General features: G+C 42.6%; 1 protein-coding gene across 3 annotated transcripts in view; it reads right to left on the minus strand.

Moving 5' to 3' along the window:
• Positions 1-19,488, minus strand: part of htr4 (5-hydroxytryptamine receptor 4) — a 129,968-nt gene that overhangs the window by 97,752 nt on the left and 12,728 nt on the right. For 2 of the 3 annotated variants that reach the window (XM_063877145.1, XM_063877147.1), the window contains exon 1: positions 3,088-3,182. The exons of the other annotated variant lie outside the window; for it this stretch is intronic. The gene's annotated coding sequence lies outside the window, so the exon portion shown is untranslated. Of the gene's footprint in view, positions 1-3,087; positions 3,183-19,488 lie in introns of those variants that run through there. 3 annotated transcript variants of the gene reach the window in all.

The raw sequence follows: 19,488 nt of genomic DNA on the forward strand, positions 1-19,488 counted from the left end.
ACGGTCGGTCTTTGTTGCATCGTTATTAAAAAACACTTCAATGAGTGCACAACCCTAACCCTAAAGCTGCGTTCACATGATGCGCACTGATTGCTCAACACAAGGCTCAGCGCACAGCCTCACAGGTTTTGTCCAACAATGTCACAGAGCAGTGCAGTGACCTGTATTCATGCACCAGCGGAGGATACATTACCACAAGCTCCTCCCATGGTTTGGGGGACTCAGGTTTTCTTGGCTCATGTTTATTTTGACCGTCTACAAAGAGGTTTTCTTGAGTGAAATGTTGAATAAGTAACGTTTCCGTTCCTAACCATCGATGCTCGTCAAACATTCGACTGACCATTGATATGTAGTCATCCGTATACTTCCTCTTTCCATTAGTGTCATTCAGGTTTCACTTGGCCTGCTCATTAGCTTCAGAGCAGCAACCCAGTGACCGTTCATCTCACAATTCCTCACACCAGCAGGGAGCCCTGCAGCTCTAATGCTTCAGAGGCAAGAGGCATGACCGACAACATGCCACCACTCCGGTCAGCTCGTGCACAACGGGTATCATTAACCGTAATGAGATGAGTTGAATGACATTCAGGACGTCGAAATGCTACGGTCCATTTCACTCTCATGTATTTTTCAACATTTTGGAAAAACAGTGCAGAACGAAGTCCTAAAGATGACACACAATGAGAGTACAGTATGGAACACCTCCTTATAATCAACACTGTATCAGTCAGACACAGACACTGAAAGATGCAAAAACCCAGAAACACACCAATAATCTCCACATATTAACACTGAAGTCTGAAGTAAAAAGCTAATGTTGGGTCACATGACTTCACTTCACCACCGCTAAGCTAAAGGAGGCTAATGTTGGGCTATAAAGGAACTACAGCACGGTCACATGACTTCACTTCACCACCGCTAAGCTAAAGGAGGCTAATGTTGGGCTATAAAGGAACTACAGCACGGTCACATGACTTCACTTCACCACCGCTAAGCTAAAGGAGGCTAATGTTGGGCTATAAAGGAACTACAGCACGGTCACATGACTTCACTTCACCACCGCTAAGCTAAAGGAGGCTAATGTTGGGCTATAAAGGAACTACAGCACGGTCACATGACTTCACGTCTCCACCGCTAAGCTAAAGGAGGCTAATGTTGGGCTATAAAGGAACTACAGCACGGTCACATGACTTAAAATGCTGACTCATTTCATGGACTCATTCCTGCACCACCCTATATCCGCTAGAAGAGGAGTGTTTTTAGTGATTCAGCTCTTGTTGTTTGGTTCCTCTCACCATCTGTCGCCTGCCTCCCCTCTAAGAGGCCCATTACTCCTGGGTACAGAACACAGTGCTGAGGGAGGCAACCGTAGCTTGGCCCTTTCCGATGTCGATGAACTCAACCAGGGCCTCTGACACTCTCTAAACTGTGACCCTGCCCCGTGGAGGTCCGCTGGGCCAGACTCCTCTGGACATGGAGCAGGGATGGAGCAGAAGAAAAACACAGCTGCCAGCTGGGTCTAAAACTTTCAATCTAAAGCGTCTCACTTTCTGTACACCTCAGGGATGCAGTTTAAGAAAACCCACAGCCTTGTTTTGCAGGGTTTGCCCTCTTATTCTCATCATCTTATCTCTATCAGAGAATGGATTAGCTTACAGGAAACAGACCATGATTTAACAATATTGCATCAAAATGTAAGATCTCCTTAAACGTAGCTTAGTTTGACGAAAAATCCTTAAACTAGGATACAGAGAAGGACCTAAATGTTGAAATAATACCAACATGTTTCAGCAGGATTAACAGTGTGGTTCATCAGACTGTTTTTAAAGCTTCATTGAACACTCTCGACTCGGGAGGTTTCAGTTCGTCCTCGCCAGCTTCTATCAGCACACCAGCTGCCGTCCTCCCTTCAGTTTTAATTAACTCCAATTAGCTGCCTGCTCTTGTGTTCTCATGGCCCCTCCAACTGAAGTCCTGGTTCTAAAGACTTCACTGTGTTTTAAAGGAGCAACAGAAATCATCCTTTGGACAATCTGGACAGACCTTGTCCTTGATTTTCCGTCCCAGTGCACCCACACTGATGACTCTGTTTGGTTTAATTTCTCAGTGGTAATCAAAGCTTGTTGGCGAGGGGCAAATCCAGCCACCAACTGAGTGGATCTCCAGGCATCCAAAAAGAGTAGGAAACACACTTCAGTACGCCACGATTGATTCCTCAATTTAATTTAAATGCTAATTTGGGAATGATGGCGGTCTAGGGGCTCTTCGCTCGCACTGGCGTGATGGAGTCCTGTATTTCATTAAGGCTCAATAAGCTCCTGTTTATTCTCATTAAGTAAGGCTGCTGCACAGGCTGAGCTAAGACCGACGTCAACAAACCAGTTATTTTATGCATCTTAAATTGATCGTAATGCTTCAGCTAAGATAAATAGATAAATTGTCGTCCACAACTGACGTGAAATCGACCGGAGTTCTTTCTGCGGATGGATATGACTGCACACAGTCCCATGATATGAAATTGAATGTCCAAACTGACCAATCAGAATCAAGTATTCCACTAAGCTGTGTTATAAACCAGTAGTAAAGGATTTTCTGTTGTATGCAAAACCACCGTGCAACTTATAAAGTCTACTCCCTCTGAGTATGGTTCATTAAGGAATCGATGCAGCTCCTAGAGATGATGCATTGAATCGTTCACATGTGTTATAACGTTGGAGAAGATGGTACAGAGCGAGGAAGGGAAAGTTAGGAGGGTAAGAGCAAAGAGAGTCAAAGAAATAAGAGAGCAATAAACAAACAGAAGAAGCTCTTAGCTTCCTATGGGGAGTAATTTGACTTCAGGTCACATCATTTCATTGATTCCTGATATAAGCTGACAGCTGATGGTATTTCATGAGCTCTAGCTTTGCTTAATGTCAGAGCGGTCTCAGGTTAAGGCCTCTCGCTGACATCAACCCCTATGACAAGAAAAAGAAGGTCGTAAATAAGAGAGGAAGGAATCATAAGAGGCCAACTTCCACAAGGTGAAATCTCTCGTTTTCCTCCTGAAACTTTATTTCCAGTTACTCAGAGTAACATTTAACTCACCAGTTTCATAGCTGATCGGCAGACGTGGTGCTGCTACTCCGTACAGCTTTACAACGAGTCAAGAAGCACGCGTTTAATCCCAGCGTCTGTCTGAGTGTCCTTTGCACTGTGAAACTGCACTTACTGTACAGACACAATAAACACAGCGGGGCAAAGATACACCAGGAAGTAGCTGTGCAGGTTTAAAGGCATGTGTTTGGATCAGACAGTCTGGCTCTTTTGAATAATGCGGTATCCCCAGAGTTTTGTATGACTTAATCAGCTGAGTCTAAATAAAGGATGTATTGGATTATAAGCAGGGCTTGTGTGTGTTGGATCCATTCTGTTGAGGAAGACCAGAGAACACCCAGTGAATTAAACTTTCATGAATTTAAATAAAGAAATGAAGCTTTGGTCCACAAGTTATCCACACAGAAAGAGGGGCTCATTTTGTGGAAGCCTGTCTGGTTTTAGCTTGAGGTTTTTATACGAAAAACACTTTATTAGATTTCAACATTTGACTCAAGCTTTAACTCTGCTGAGAAACACTTAGTCAATGACCAACAATTAATGGTTTATTCATTATCAAGGATGAAAAAATGCCAATCCTTCTCCAGTTTCAGAGATCTTCTCAGGCCTTAAATCAGTCTAGACTTAATGTATTTTGAATTTGGACAGTGTCTAAGTACATTGTTGTACTTTGAAATGTTCTATATTGACGATTAATGTAATATATTCATTATTGCAGCCCTTAGAAAGATATTAGGCGTGATATAGACGTGATTACTTTACTACACTGTGAACACAAAGCAGGTGATTTGCTCTGATATTGGTTTGAACTGAATGTCATAACACTCAATAACAAAAGCAATCATACGTGCTCCCTGTGAGCGGAGCGGGCATCAACCATGACCTTTCAATACACACTGAGAGACGGTCTTACTGTCTGTCTCACTGTCTGCCTCACCGCCTGTCTCAGTACACAGGAACAGGTGAGATTTCAACAGCACAAGCCATAAAAAACTGCAGGACTGTCCAAAGATCACCTGGAGAGCAGGTGACTCACAAATATCGTCACTGAGAAGACACAGTCATTCATTCATTGCTAAATCTGATCAGGCAAATAAACAGCACCTTTAAACTTCACATTTCAGAAGCAAAAGTCTCCCTAAATGTATTGCAAACGTACGCACACAAGAGACAAATGAATACTCTGCATGCTTCCACATTTGGTTGTGATTTTTGGATTAAAACAACCTTTCCTACCCGATGTCTCCTGATGCTCTCATGGAGCTCCTGTGTTTGACGTCACAAAATGGAATAATGGAAATCGTGTCCCTGAAGGAAGACAAGGACACATGCAGGACTGGGATAATAAAATGTATAATTCACACAGGATTAATGTATAAAAAAGGTAATGGAAAGCATTATTCTAACCTCAGGATAGAATTTGCAGTCCTGACATAAGCGTTTTACCACTTCGTCTCCCCTAGTCTGGAGGTCAATGGTTTTCTGAATGTGTTTCTAGCGGTGGTGACGTGAAGTCATGTGACTGTGCTGTAGTTCCTTTATAGCCCAACATTAGCCTCCTTTAGCTTAGCGGTGGAGACGTGAAGTCATGTGACTGTGCTGTAGTTCCTTTATAGCCCAACATTAGCCTCCTTTAGCTTAGCGGTGGAGACGTGAAGTCATGTGACCGTGCTGTAGTTCCTTTATAGCCCAACATTAGCCGCCTTCAGCTTTTATAGCATAGTGGAGTCAATATACTGCACCACTATTACAATGCAAAAGTTTATAACATACTTGAGCAATAACTCCACCCTCCTCGAACACAGAGACTTAACTTCCCCTCAGCACAATGCAGCTTCTCATTGTGAATTATTTAACACATGCCATATTTTTTTACATTCTTACACCCCCGACATTTTAATGAGTCATGGCTGATAGACTGCTTCCTCTCCTTCAGGTCAGCTGGAACAAAGCCCGAGGCCAGGGCTGCTTAACCTTTGTAATACTGCAGATCACACGCTGGTGCTGTTGGCTCATACTTCAAGGTGAATCAAGAATCAACAAACAGCCACTGTGGACACTTACTCGTTACCTCCCCCCGAGGTGTTTTTATTACCACAGTTTGCTTCCAATGCGGAAGAAATAAACGACAGTTAAGCCTTCAGTCCGACGGCCATAAATCAGAAACCTCCTACTAACCACTGCGTTGGTGTGTCATTAATATTCAGGAAATCAGTCTCCAGCATCATCACCTGTACCTGCCAAGTGGCAAACAGTCTCTTTCCCTTCTGAGCAAGTGGGAAATAAAGCAATAAAAACCAAACAAATCAAACCGAAGAGCCATCAAAGCTTCACGACTAAAACACAATGTTCGTCATGGTCCTCCAAAACACCGCAGCTCTGTGAATCAGCCAGAAGAAAGACTAGGGGACTGACGCTGCTTGTACTTGGTTAACATCACATGAAGGATACAAAAGGTTAGAATGTCAAACAAGAGAATAACAAATTAAACAAAAACATTCAGTTTACAGTCGAGGAAACGCCTGGAGCGCCTCCAATGGACTGCTTTGTTTACTCCTGGAACATAGTGACATCACTATAGAACACACACTCTTCTGTTGGCTAGCACTTCAACACATTGTACCTGATAGGCTGAGGGGCGGGACATCTCTAAGCGGTTGACCAATCACAACAGATGCCGGCCACAGCTAACCAATCAGAGCAGACTGAGCTCTGGTTTCAGACAGAGGGTGAAAAGAGGAGCTGCAGCACAGGCAGTATGAGAGACATAAAGAGCTTTCTGAACATTAAAGCGTGGAGACATGTCCCAGGAGAGACACAGAGCATGGAGACATGTCCCAGGAGAGACGCAGAGCATGGAGACACGTCCCGAGAGAGACACAGAGCCTGGAGACATGTCCCAGGAGAGACACAGAGCATGGAGACATGTCCCGAGAGAGACAGAGAGCCTGGAGACATGTCCCAGGAGAGACGCAGAGCATGGAGACATGTCCCGAGAGAGACAGAGAGCCTGGAGACATGTCCCAGGAGAGACACAGAGCATGGAGACATGTCCCGAGAGAGACACAGAGCCTGGAGACATGTCCCAGGAGAGACACAGAGCAGGGAGACATGTCCCAGGAGAGACACAGAGCATGGAGACATGTCCCAGGAGAGACACAGAGCAGGGAGACATGTCCCAGGAGAGACACAGAGCAGGGAGACATGTCCCAGGAGAGACACAGAGCCTGGAGACATGTCCCAGGAGAGACACAGAGCATGGAGACATGTCCCAGGAGAGACGCAGAGCGTGGAGACATGTCCCAGGAGAGAGACAGAGCATGGAGACATGTCCCAGCAGAGACACAGAGCAGGGAGACATGTCCCAGGAGAGACGCAGAGCAGGGAGACATGTCCCAGGAGAGACGCAGAGCATGGAGACATGTCCCAGGAGAGACGCAGAGCATGGAGACATGTCCCAGGAGAGACACAGAGCAGGGAGACATGTCCCAGGAGAGACACAGAGCAGGGAATGTCCCCCTATCCTTCGATTTTCACTTTTTTGAGAATCTTTACTTTTTTCTTTGATTTTGAAATTTATTTTGAAACGTCACATTTTTTCCTCATAATTTGAAAATTCTTTTTAACTATAATTTTTCCCAGTTTTTCACCTTTTTCCCTGAATAGCAACGGTCTGATGTATCAAATGTACATGCTGTGTTAAGAATATATATATATTTAACTGACTTCCAAAGGATGCTAGCAGTGTGATCCACTGTTGGAAATACTTCAGGATCAATAGTCGATCTGAGGCTTGTTCAGACACAAAGCAAAGTACGTTTTAGAGCTGGCATCATAAGCACTGCAAGAGGGAAAGGCGACACTAAGGGTGACGTGTTTCTGAAGACAGGTCTGTGATGATGTGTGAAAAGTCAACAGAAATACAGACGGCAGTTTCCTGAAGTTGGCTCAAATAAAGCAAGTTGAAAATTCCCCTTTGAGTTTGACACAACGTTCTTAATTGCTGCTGTGCTTTTTTAATTAGCTCCTTTCAACAACCCACATTCACTGTGTTTAACCCGCTTGTTTTATCCAACCCAAGTGTGTTTAGTTTACAGTGAAAGTCAATATCAACAAAGTAAGACAGCAGAGGCGAGTTTTAAAGCAGCCTGTTGTTTCCTCTGGATGAACGATGAAGATGCTCTCACTGCAGCTGGTGCTCCAGCTCCACCCTCTGACATTCAACCCCACAAGATGAACTCTGACTCGGAGGAATTGTTTGTAAACTGAAAATCCAATAAAGACTTTATTAAAGGTGGCCGTTAAAAGTGACGGAGAGTCCTTTAAACACAGAGCCATCTCGCAGGGGAGCCAGCGTGAGTTCCCAGTCCCATTAACCCTAATGTTAGTGTGTGCAGAGCAGCATGGAGAGGAGCATGTAGGTCACACACACACACACACACACACACACACACACACACACACACACACACACCCCTGCACATCTCTGCAGAGGCTCCGTAACGAAAGAAACTGCTACCTGTTAAACACTCAGATAAGAAGCTGGCAGGAAACACAGCGGGAGAACTTCCTACTGGGCAGAAACGATACACCTGGATCTGTGTGTGTGAGTGTGTGTGTGTGTGTGTGTGTGTGTGTGTGTGTGTGTGTGTGTGTGTGTGTGTGTGTGTGTGTGTGTCAGGTATGTCATTCGCCTGATGCTTCCCCTACTCCAGGGCGCTGCCACATGTTATTACGCCGTATTAAGAGTTGGTGCTTCCAGTTAGAGAGGAATTAGCATTACTTTGCATAGCTTCACCAGCTTTATGAAACTTTTCTTGCCAAAGAAGATGCTTGTAATCTTTAAAATGCACTCTTAAGAAGTAATAACACTTGTTAAGGAGATTAGTTTATCCAAATAACGTTTGAGAATTAACGTTGATCGGCATGATCAGGTAGTGTAATACCCTCACTGCCTGAACGTAGACAAAGGTCCAACCTGCAGGTTTGACCTCAGGGGGTAATATTTTAATTATAGTTTAAACTTCGGGAACGACCAATTAAGCCATAGCCAGCTGGAGAGCTAACATTCACTTGTTAGCTAGGTAGCTAACATTAGCTAACTAGTAGAGTTTTAGCTTCAGTAGAAATTCTAAATGTTCCTGTATTGTTAATTTAACGTCTACTACCTGTCAGGTTCTTTGCTAATGAAGTTAATCAGTTAGTTTTACTTGGAGTTGTACTTTTAATAAAGTGAAAAGAAGTTTAATAAAGTTTGTACACTGTGGTATTATAACTTAACCACTGCAGGTGTGTCGTTGGGAGTGTGTGTGTGTGTGTGTGTGTGTGTGTGTGTGTGTGTGTGTGTTTATAGTTTGCCATAATACTGGTAGTCTTGAGCCAGCAGTTCCTGGCACAGTGGCACAGCGCTGATAAAGGGGGAGAGCTTCAGAGTCCACAGAGTTATAAACCGCCCGTTTACAGAGCAGCTATCTGTGAGATTAGATCCTTTATTCTGCTGAGAGCTGGAAAGTTGGAGCAATAAACTGATAAAAGTTCTTCTGGGCTTTGCTCCCCCTAAGCAGGGAAACTTTAATTGGAATGAAGAGACTTTGTGACTGAGTTTGGGAGCAAAAGGTGGTTGTAATGTCCATGTGAGAAGCAGATTACACAGGTTAATTTAATTTGTTTGACATGTCCACCAGTCTGCTGTGTGAACCCTGGCGTTATCAGAGCTGCCTGCTTCCTCTGGACACACTGTGGATGTCCCTGAGACCTGACAACACACTGATAAACATCCTGTTAAACTACTGTAAAAGAGGCGGAATAGATATAGCTAACACGAGCATCAGAATGCTAATTTTTCCGAGTCGCATGAGCCAGGTTTTTCCTAAAAAAATAAACACAAAAAGCCCTAGAAGTATAAACTACACTATTGTTTACAAAAGTGGACATAAAAGTATAGCTTACAGTAGTTCCAGGGTTTAGTCTAAACCAGGTGGCAGGGTCTCTGCTCCCTCTCACTGTCGGGGTGCCCCTCAAACCAAAATGCAGATTGTCCCTATGAAATGTTAAAGTGCTGCCAGGAAACAATCTCTCTGTTGGTCAGAAAGGGTTTACTGGGTCCAGAGATATGGAGATGGGGTCAGATGTCTGGTCAGACGGCAGAGACGGCTTACGGAGGATAAATAGGGGATGGATGGATGGAGGCAGCAGGCTGACACTGAGACTGAGATTTCTGATCCTTTCTTTTACTCTCCTTTTTTCTGGAGTGGAAGTAAAGGAACCAGAGCTCTGGATCTATTAGTTGTTGGAGGAGCGATATATGACTCAGGTTTAAGATGTGAACATACTATTATTTTCAGCTTCGCTCTGATGCAGGATTTTCACCTGGAAGTGGGCGGGGCTTAATTTAGACAGGAAGTGACGATAGCGCCTCATGCTATATCTTTGTAGAAACCCCCTGACGTTTAACAAATGTAACTTGGACAGGCCTTTATGGTGCGTGTTAACAGTTTCTGGGAACCCTTCCTGTGAAACACTGACGGCTCTGAAACAACACTTCACTGATAACACCATAAAAACACACGGCTACAGCAGCTTCTGTTTGGTGTTGAGAACAATAAATCAGGGCTTACATTTCCACATTGATACCGCAGGTTTAATGGAGAAGTTGATCACCTGCAACAAACCCAGGAGCTGTGTATTTCCCCCGTGCCATCCTCCAATGAGACGCCTGCTCCACCTCCAATCAGAGGTCAGGGTTTGTCCACAATACAGCGCCTGAACTTGTAGTACTTTACTTTACAGCAGTAAATAATGACACGTGGATGTGTGCCTCTGGCCAAACCCGCTCAGATGTTTGTAAGAAGGAAAAGCCTTTAACGTGGACCGGTGGGGGGGCTCGGCTAAAAATAGCATGCTTTACATTTGCTCATCACAAGAGCACCGGCTGACTCACTCCAGCATGTCAGTAATGAGGCACCACACACACACACGGCCTCCCATGTGGCGTCGTTGCCCTCCCCCAAATAAATTGTGTATATATGATGTTGGACACTGAGGTCAAATCCAAAGTACAAATATGTGTGTGATTCAGAGCATTTGTGATTCAGTGGAAAAGGTTCTCCCTCCCCCTGCCTGAAACGCCTCCGCTGGACCACACATAGTACAGGATAGGCTAAAGGGGCGGGACATCTGTAGGAGGTCGACCAATCAGAACAGTGTATGAGCGAGGAGCCTCGATGATGAACTGGAAGATTGTGGTATTAAAATGACCATTGTAACCCTGCTAGTAATCCCCAGTGAAGCATTAATGTATCCCATCATATGCACGATGTTACTAAGCTTGGGATGTTTCTATGAAAGTAGCTCCCCTTCTCGTCTCCCTCTTCTTCCAGCGGTAACCGAGGAGACATCCATCTGACAAGTTAGATCAAGAGCACCTGATGCACATCTGTGCTCCTGTTCAAGTGTCTGGCTGAATGAATCAAGCGCTCCTCGAGTGCCTCTGATGTCTGAAAGCATTTTCTGTTAAAAGTAGAAAGTGAAATAGTCCAGAGCAGTTGAGCGGGACGTCAGCTCAAGGTCGGCTGTGAACTCTGCATTTATCGATGAAGGATTCTACGAAACGCTTTTCTTAAATGTACTCTGAAGGTGCGTCTGATACGAAACCAAAGTGCATGGTAACAGGAATTTAATTTATGAACACCAAGCAAGATGTTTTATGATGGAGTCCTTCTGGATACCTCCCCCTTCCCGCTGCACAGACCCAGTGTGTTGGAGGCGCAGAGCTGCAGCTCCTGGTGCTTTTCCATCTTATTTTAATTAGGTCGTACAAGGATGTTTTCAAGGTTTCCCCCCCGAAGAAAAGACAAGCCGAGCACGGACGGATTTCACTTCCTGCTCGCTCGCGTTTCAGTGTGAGTGACGCTAACAACTTCTGCCAGCTGTCGTCGTGCCCCCCACCCCCCCGGAGCACATTACACTGATGAAACAGTAGCCGGGGAATCACAAGAATGACATTTGATAGGAGACTATTGCACGGTTCTTCTGTGGCATCTTTTCCATTTACCTAACCCTGCCATGCTATGTCCCCCCTTCTGATGTAGCTTCAATTGGTTCACTTAGTGTACATTATGGGGGTTTTAAATCATAATAAAGAACACTTTCTGTGGAGTGCAAACTGCGTGACAAGTAAGCTCAATTGAAATCTCAGTTTGTAAGCCAACAGCACCGATAAGTTCCAGGGTTTTTCTAGAGAAATGAAGCATGAGGGCGCTAATGTCGCTTCCCGCCAAAATGATGGCCCCGCCCACTTTCAGGTGTAAATCCTGCATCAAAGCAAAGCTGGAGATAATAGTGTCTTCACGTCTTAAAGAGTCATATTTTGCACCTCCAACAACAAATAGATCCAGAGCTCCGGTTCCTTTACTTCCTCTCCAGAAAAAAGGAGAGTAAAGAAAGGATCAGAAATCTCAGTCTCAGTGTCAGCCTGCTGCCTGCCACTCGTCCCCCGCAGACCCCCCGGACATCCATCCCCTATTTATCCTCCGTAAGCTGTCTCTGCCGTCTGACCAGACATCTGACCCCATCTCCATATCTCTGGACTCAGTAAACCCTTTCTGACCAACAGAGAGATTGTTTCCTGGAGTCACTTTAACATTTCATAGGGACAATCTGCATTTTGGTTTGAGGGGCACCCCGACAGTGAGAGGGAGCAGAGACCCTGACACCTGGTTAAGACTAAACCCTGACTAGTAAAGTTTAAACCATGAAATAGAGAGTTGGGAAACATGAATATTCCCCTCAGTTGGTTTGAGTAACACACTCTGTAAAAGCTTGACGCACTCTCTCTCTCTCTCTCTCTCTCTCTCTCTCTCCCCCCCCTCCCCCTCTCTCTGGGCTGTTTAGTAATTGATAAATGAAGTTTAAATAGACAAAAGCTGGTTCAGGGTGTGGGTGTCGCAGAGATGAATTACAACATTTAATCACCGCAGAAGTCCTGGAATGTGTTGAACATAACAGTGTGAGGGCGTCCAGGGAGATATTTACTTTAAGGGGGGGGGGGGAGCAGGACGGAGTTTCAGTTATGCAAACGCCGCTCAGAGTCAGAGGCATAAATAACATCTCTGCTGGGAAGAAATCAACCTGTTCTCGTTTCAGAAATATCAGAGTGAAGAGCCGTGGAGGAGGATCTGCAGAGAGGTCATGTGACTCTTCAGGGGAGGGTCCACAAAACCCTCACCCTCTGTCCGAAACCAGAGCCCAGTCTGCTCTGATTGGTTAGCTGGCCGGCTCTGTTGTTGTTGTGATTGGTCAACCACTCAAGGATGTCCCGCCCCTTTCTGTCCATCATGAACAATGTGCTAGAGCGATAGCCAATGAAAGCAGGAGTGTTACATAGTGATGTCACTGTGTTCCGGAAGTAAACAAAGGAGTCAGAAGTTCACTCTCGAGGGAACACAGGGATTTTAGCCTTTGCAGACCATTTACATGCACTAAAACCCACTACAGGAGAAGGGAAACCCCCAAAAGCTTGCCTCTTCAAGCCTGTTGCCACTACATGGGTTTATTTTGGGGGGGTTTCCTCCGGGTTATGGGTCAAGTGCTGCCTGTCTGCGCTTTAATGTGAACATAGTATGAAACTCATCAACAACAGACCCTGATTCCTGATTGCAAATAACTGAAAACATTCATCTTTATGAGTATTTTGTCTCCCAAAAGGTCTCCTCAAAGCTGTGGATCGGATCAACAACTTATTGCCCTTGATTATAGCTGATTGTCTTCCAGGGGTCCTGCGGTGTTTTTAATCAGGAGATGTCGGGACGTAAATCTGATTACATCGGAACAAAACAACTTCTTACACGTCATCTTCTTATCCATCACTGAAGATTCCCCTTCCTGCTGCTAACATAATTAAAACCAACAAAAAAATATGTTCCAGGAACATTTTGAAGTTATGAAAGTGCCCCCGGGTCCGTCTTGTTAGTCTGGCCGAGTGTTTTACTGCCTCTGAGAACCAGTCTGGCTCTTAACAGATCCATCAGCAAACAGCAACAATAAATTCCCTCCCTCTGTGGGGGATAATAAACTCTAATGCTATAAAGGAAACCGCTCAGAGAATGTCCTCCTTCAGTTTGTCACCAGTAATGCTTTTAATTCCAAACGGAATGGATCACTTTATATAACCGCCTCTTAGCTCGGAGGTACGCCACTACTACAATTAGAAGAGCCGCTGTTTATATAAGAGCAGGCGACAATTCTCCCACGAACTGATGGGAACCACGTCCTCTTAAATCATCTCCTATTGGAGCGCCGCTAAAAACAAGCCCTCCATCAGAGAGCTGTGTACGGTCAGTGTGGAGACAGGAAGCTGTTTTATCTGACTACAAAACCACAAGCTCTTACAGGAAACAGGTTTCATCTAGATACATAAAGAGTCCTCTCCTGCTGAGGTTCAGGTGTATATCAGTATGTAGAGTCTCTACTTTAAAGAGTCCTCTCCTGCTGATGTTCAGGTGTATATCAGTATGTAGTGTCTCTACTTTAAAGAGTCCTCTCCTGCTGATGTTCAGGTGTATATCAGTATGTAGTGTCTCTACTTTAAAGAGTCCTCTCCTGCTGATGTTCAGGTGTATATCAGTATGTAGTGTCTCTACTTTAAAGAGTCCTCTCCTGCTGATGTTCAGGTGTATATCAGTATGTAGTGTCTCTACTTTAAAGAGCCCTCTCCTGCTGATGTTCAGGTGTATATCAGTATGTAGTGTCTCTACTTTAAAGAGTCCTCTCCTGCTGATGTTCAGGTGTATATCAGTATGTAGTGTCTCTACTTTAAAGAGTCCTCTCCTGCTGATGTTCAGGTGTATATCAGTATGTAGTGTCTCTACTTTAAAGAGTCCTCTCCTGCTGATGTTCAGGTGTATATCAGTATGTAGAGTCTCTACTTTAAAGAGTCCTCTCCTGCTGATGTTCAGGTGTATGTCAGTATGTAGTGTCTCTACTTTAAAGAGTCCTCTCCTGCTGATGTTCAGGTGTATATCAGTATGTAGTGTCTCTACTTTAAAGAGTCCTCTCCTGCTGATGTTCAGGTGTATATCAGTATGTAGTGTCTCTACTTTAAAGAGTCCTCTCCTGCTGATGTTCAGGTGTATATCAGTATGTAGTGTCTCTACTTTAAAGAGTCCTCTCCTGCTGATGTTCAGGTGTATGTCAGTATGTAGAGTCTCTACTTTAAAGAGTCCTCTCCTGCTGATGTTCAGGTGTATATCAGTATGTAGTGTCTCTACTTTAAAGAGTCCTCTCCTGCTGATGTTCAGGTGTATATCAGTATGTAGTGTCTCTACTTTAAAGAGTCCTCTCCTGCTGATGTTCAGGTGTATATCAGTATGTAGTGTCTCTACTTTAAAGAGTCCTCTCCTGCTGATGTTCAGGTGTATATCAGTATGTAGAGTCTCTACTTTAAAGAGTCCTCTCCTGCTGATGTTCAGGTGTATATCAGTATGTAGAGTCTCTACTTTAAAGAGTCCTCTCCTGCTGATGTTCAGGTGTATATCAGTATGTAGAGTCTCTACTTTAAAGAGTCCTCTCCTGCTGATGTTCAGGTGTATATCAGTATGTAGTGTCTCTACTTTAAAGAGTCCTCTCCTGCTGATGTTCAGGTGTATATCAGTATGTAGAGTCTCTACTTTAAAGAGTCCTCTCCTGCTGATGTTCAGGTGTATATCAGTATGTAGAGTCTCTACTTTAAAGAGTCCTCTCCTGCTGATGTTCAGGTGTATATCAGTGCACAGAACCCTATAGAACACAATACAGAAGGTGGAACACCCCAAAAAGCAAAATAGAACGGGTCTTGAACACATTGTCCTCGTTAGCTTTGTAAATGGAGCTGCTGTATTGCAGAAAGTTCAGACATGAACTGACAATGAAGTATTATTGTACTGCAGATGAATTATTTAGTTGATGGATTTGGGTTATGCTCTCACTCATACTGACATTTTTAGGACATCCCTTCAGGATCTCTAACAAATTGCCTTTTTTTAAATCTATTTTCAATGAGCAGAGAGTATACTGTTTGTTGAATGAAACAGATATTGTGCTTAACAGCATCAACTGCAACCTGATAATAAAATGTGATCATGTAGCCTCATTCCTGCACCGCTTATAGAGACAGCAGTCTACAGTCATCATGCTAACATGCCGATGTGGAGCAGGCATGATGATTGACAATATCACCGTCATAGTTTAGCATTTTCATGTGCCATAATTAGCAAATTAGAAGGAAACATAAAGCACAACTGTAGCAGATAGGAATGCATTATTTCTGCAATTCTCTGCAAGGTCTCTATCATGAAAAGCCATTTGGGAATATTGCAAAAAATGAGCTCTCTGGCAAACAAATAATCCATCATAATAATATCTTATCTATAAGAGGCGAGGAACTACAGCACGGTCACATGACTTCACGTCACCACCGCTAAGCTAAAGGGGGCTAATGTTGGGCTATAAAGGAACTACAGCACGGTCACATGACTTCACGTCTCCACCGCTAAGCTAAAGGTGGCTAATCTTAAGTAGGTAAATGTTAGTTGTAAAACTAAATTGAAATGTAAGAGTTCCTGCCCTCTTGTCTGTCTGTTTCACTATGAGATCGTTCGATGCTCTTTTGCTATATGTGGATCCTTCAATGCGCTGCTGTGATCCTGAGCCTTTTCACTCATCTTTATTTTGTGTTGTCCATAAATCTAAGCAGCAGTCGTGATTTCAGGCAGTGTTTGTTTTCCAGGGAGTCGAGTCCTGAGGTTTTATTGGTGCCATCTCAGCTTGATGTTATTGAGTGCCAGGACATCGCTGCCAGGATAAACTGATGACTTCTCACCAGCCCCACAACCTAAAGTAAATACTCGGGCCGTTTGCAGACGGGGCGTTCATGGCCTGATGTTCAAGTGTCAGATGGATGTTGTGCTCTCACTCTGTCTCGCTTCTTTCCAGCAGAGAGACGACGAGCTCTGCTCTGGTTTTCTGTCCGTCACCACTCCTGAATCCTAGATTCTGAACTGTTAACCTTTGTGTCGCACACTCGGACACAAACAGACTGCCAGGCATGCATTAGTTCAGTAAGATAACTTCCTTTTACTTTGTTTGTTCTGAAGATACAGCAGCAAAAGCACATGATTGGCTGCAGACTGTGGAACTGGGTTTGTATTCTTCTTTTCTTTAAATCAAAACCAGTACGTGAATACCTGATTTGTTCAATTAAACTATTACTATATAAACTGGATATGCATGGTTTTGTCCAGACAGGTTTTTCCCCGTAAAATGTAAAAGTGATGCCAGAAAACAATATTTCTGTTCAAAACACGGTATAATTCCTCGTGTCAAACAGACTTAAAGTATTTTTTGATTCCACAATAAAATGATTCATGTTATATTTAAATTTTGAATTAAATATAACATGAATCAAAATGTTATATTTAATAACATAAATATATGTTATTAAATATAACATATATTTATGTTATTAAAGGGTTAGGTAAAATTGCAAATATTGTTGTAACTATTATTATTATTATTATTATTATTATTATTATTATTATTATTATTATTATCATTATTATTATTATTATTATTACTATTATTATTATTATTATTATCATTATTATTATTATTGTTATTATTATCATTATTATTATTATTATTATCATTATTATTATTATTATTATTATTATTATTATTATTATTATTATTGTTATTATTGTTGTTGTTATTATTATTGTTGTTGTTATTATTATTATTATTGTTATTGTATTATTATTATTGTTGTTATTATTATTATTATTATTATTGTTATTATTATTATTGTTATTATTATCATTATTGTTGTTATTATTATTTCTCACACTGACAGTCCGTCCTCCCGACATGTTGAATAAATAAAAGTGGTGCCAATATTTCCTTTCCAGACTGAGACCCCTCTGTTACAGAAACTCAGCCTCTGTTTACTTTATTCATGGGTTCTACTCTGTCTTCTCCCTGTGTTTAAAACGGCAGCGGAGGGATTAGTTATCCTGCTGCATGTTTCCGCGGGCAGAAAGCAGGATTGTACTCTTCCTAATTAAAAGTTGACTTTGCTGCATCAATCATTCACGATCACCTGGGGAGCCGATGATTCAAACAGTGTTCGTTTGTCGCCTTGCGGGGATGGAAATAATCAGAGTCATCCATAAAGAGACGTCCATTACTGCATCCGGAAGATTAAAGCTCTTTAAACTCCACACGCTGACATCAGTGTATGAGTATACCATCAGCATGTTTACCATGAATTAGATATGAGTTAAACAGCTCCTATTAGTGATAACAGCTGGAGTACCAACAGTGAGAGAGATGAGTTTCCATCTTCATCATTTATTAAGGTAATTATGTGGCTCATTGGCTCTGCTGTGATTGGTCAACCGCTAAGAGATGTCGCGCCCCTTAACGTACCATGTGGATTGAAGCGCTAGCCAGTATTAGTATTAGCTGCTCATGTTCAGGATCATATCAGTCAGGTGAAAAGAAAATCCAAAATCGAGCAAAAAAGTCAAATTTCTGAGAAAAATTGAAAATCTATAAAAGTCAAAATTAATAAAAAATTTGAAATTTGGAGGAAAAAAACCCCCAGAAATTTGGAAGAATTGGATATTTAAAAGAAATTTGTAATTCAGGGAAAAATGTGGAATAATAAAAACGAAAATTCTGAAAAAAAACATTTTGAAATAAATAGAAATCTTGTAAAAAAAAGTGTGAAAAAAGTCAAATTATGAAAAGTAAATCAGTGTGCGGGAGAAAGACGCCCATTTCTAGCCTTTGCAGACCATTAACATGCACAGAAACCTCTAGAAAGGAAAGGTAAAACCACAGGGCGCCTTCAAAGATACTGGGAAATAGGGCTTTGGAGGGGTTATTTTGGCCTCCACCTTGTTTAAGTTTCTCTCCCAGTAAGAGCCCCAGTCTGAGCTGGTTGAATCCGTCTCTGAAACATAAACACCTCTCAGGAAGGCGCTTCAGTTTCACACTGTCTGCATCACACACACATCACACACACATTACACCACGGCAGACCTAGCATTACAACTCCTCTACAGCACTCCATCTGATCCGGATGAAAATACTCAGACACAACAAGAACCATCGTTCTCATGCATGTATCCACACTGGTTCGGACGTTTATGAAAAATAAACAGAGCAGATCTCAGCGCTTGACTCCTGGCTTCTTTAAAGGGTCTGGGTAAACAGAGAGTCCGGCATAGACCAAATATGTCCAACACATCTCCAGGAAGTGCTGCAGGAGGTATTCACTGCAGCTATATATAAGTTAAACATTAAGTAATGTAGAGCGCTCATTATTCACTGTCATTATTAAAGTTGATTTGAGTAGGGGGTTTAGGCTTTTTTGCACCTGTCGGCCACCGTACAGGTAGGCTTTGGATGAGCAGCAACTTCAGATTTGAGTGGTAGAGAAAGATCTGGTTGCTAACTGAAACACACCTTTCACAAATATGAAAAGGTTTGGGCCAAAATCAGGTGTTGTCATCTTTAGGGGTCCTGTATTTCTTCGTGTTGCAATATATTTCTCAGATAAAATGCAAATCAAGACCTTCAAGATATGCATTTGAGGATTCACTTTGAAGTCAGGGGTTTATTAACCTTCACAGCAGGGGTCCAGTTCGGATGTCAGTCAAGATGAAGGACTGTTACCTTGAGTTTCTAATCTGCCACCAAGAACAGAACAGACGGGCATGTCTGACAGCCCAGAAATAATAATTCACTTCCATTCAGTTCAGACTGTCCATGCTGAACTCAAAGCACAGCCTGATTCAAAAAGGCTGAGATGTCCCTAAAAGGCCACCGTACAGAGCACAAGGACTTTCTCATCCCCGTGACCCCCTGACCTCTGCTCTGGCATCCTCTCAGAGCTCTCTGCATTTCTCAGTTCACTTACCCGCTGTATGATCGCATTTACAGGGTTATGCAATGCTTGGAATACTGAGTACTTTCAGTATTACAGTGTTTCAGTATTTCAGTATTTCAGTATTTCAGTATTTCAGTATTACAGTATTTCAGTATTGCAGTATTTCAGTACACCTTACACTTCTTCTGCTCTACTTTTTCCTGGACTACATTTATCTTAAATACTTTGGAATTTCAGTTTTTTGTTCATAGTTTATACAAGTACAGATTAGCTGATTAATCAAAAGGCCAGTTGAGACACAAATGAACACATCCTGATATTAGGACTATTAGTAGCTGTATTAAGATTCATCAGTTTAGATTATTTGTGAATATTTTTGGTGTTTTATGTATTTATTCATTTAAAGTCATTTGTATGTTATTCTTTCTTTCTAATATTTATTTATTTTAAATATCATTTTGCAT

This window comes from Eleginops maclovinus, chromosome 23 (genome assembly GCF_036324505.1).
Source record: "Eleginops maclovinus isolate JMC-PN-2008 ecotype Puerto Natales chromosome 23, JC_Emac_rtc_rv5, whole genome shotgun sequence".
Taxonomy (NCBI): Eukaryota; Metazoa; Chordata; class Actinopteri; order Perciformes; family Eleginopidae; genus Eleginops; species Eleginops maclovinus.